Below are 883 nucleotides of genomic sequence, written 5' to 3'. Positions count from 1 at the left end.
CCCCCCTTAACAGCCCTTCCCTACAGAGGAGGGCACTGTAACCCCCTAACAGCCCTATCCACAGAGGAGGGCACTGCACACCCCTAACAGCCCTACCCACAGAGGAGGGCACTGTAACCCCCTAACAGCCCTACCCACAGAGGAGAGCACTGCACGAGATCAATGGGAGAAGCAGCCTTCTTGTGGGCATGCAGCGCCAGCTGCAGACAATTTCACCTCCTGCCTCCTGGCTGGGTTTCCTGCAGGGCAGGATCCTGGCATTGCGTGGTGGCTAGCACCTTTTCTCCTGCAGAGGAGCAGGAGTCCAACTGCGAGGGCTGGAGAGACAGCTCAGTGGTTAAGGGCACTGGCTGCTCTTACAGAGATCAGGGTTCACTTTCCAGCAGCCACGTGGGGGCTCACAAATATCCATAACTCCACTTCCAGGGCATCCGATGCCCTCTCCTGACCTCCATGGGCACTAGGCATGCACGTGCAGGCAAAATACACACATAAAATAAATAAATCTTTAAAAATTAAGAAGAAAAAAAACCCAACTGGGATGCAACTTGGCACACACAGGACCAGGCAACCCTGAATTTCTGCTCCTATCCTGGAGGATGACCTGACATGGATTCCTGTGTATTGACAAGATGGGAGAGGATAGAAATGGGCCCTAGCTGAGGTTTGCTCCTGTCCCATCTCCACTTGTCCAGGCCCACATCTCAGCCAGAGCTGGACCCTGGGCTCCATGGAAGGCTAAGCATATCTTCCGTTGCCTCTAGGACAGACCTGCTGACCCCAGCCCAGGCTGGCCGCACTGATTGTCCCGAGACCCCCAAAAGAGGCCTATGGAGAACAAACGGGTTGGGTCTCAGCCCCTACCTCAGCCTGGAGACTGCTA

The sequence above is a fragment of the Alexandromys fortis genome, unplaced genomic scaffold (genome assembly GCF_014885135.2).
Source record: "Alexandromys fortis isolate MF-2015 unplaced genomic scaffold, M_Fortis_MF-2015_v1.1 scaffold_7, whole genome shotgun sequence".
NCBI classification, from domain to species: domain Eukaryota; kingdom Metazoa; phylum Chordata; class Mammalia; order Rodentia; family Cricetidae; genus Alexandromys; species Alexandromys fortis.
Note: the sequence above shows the minus strand (reverse complement) of the source record.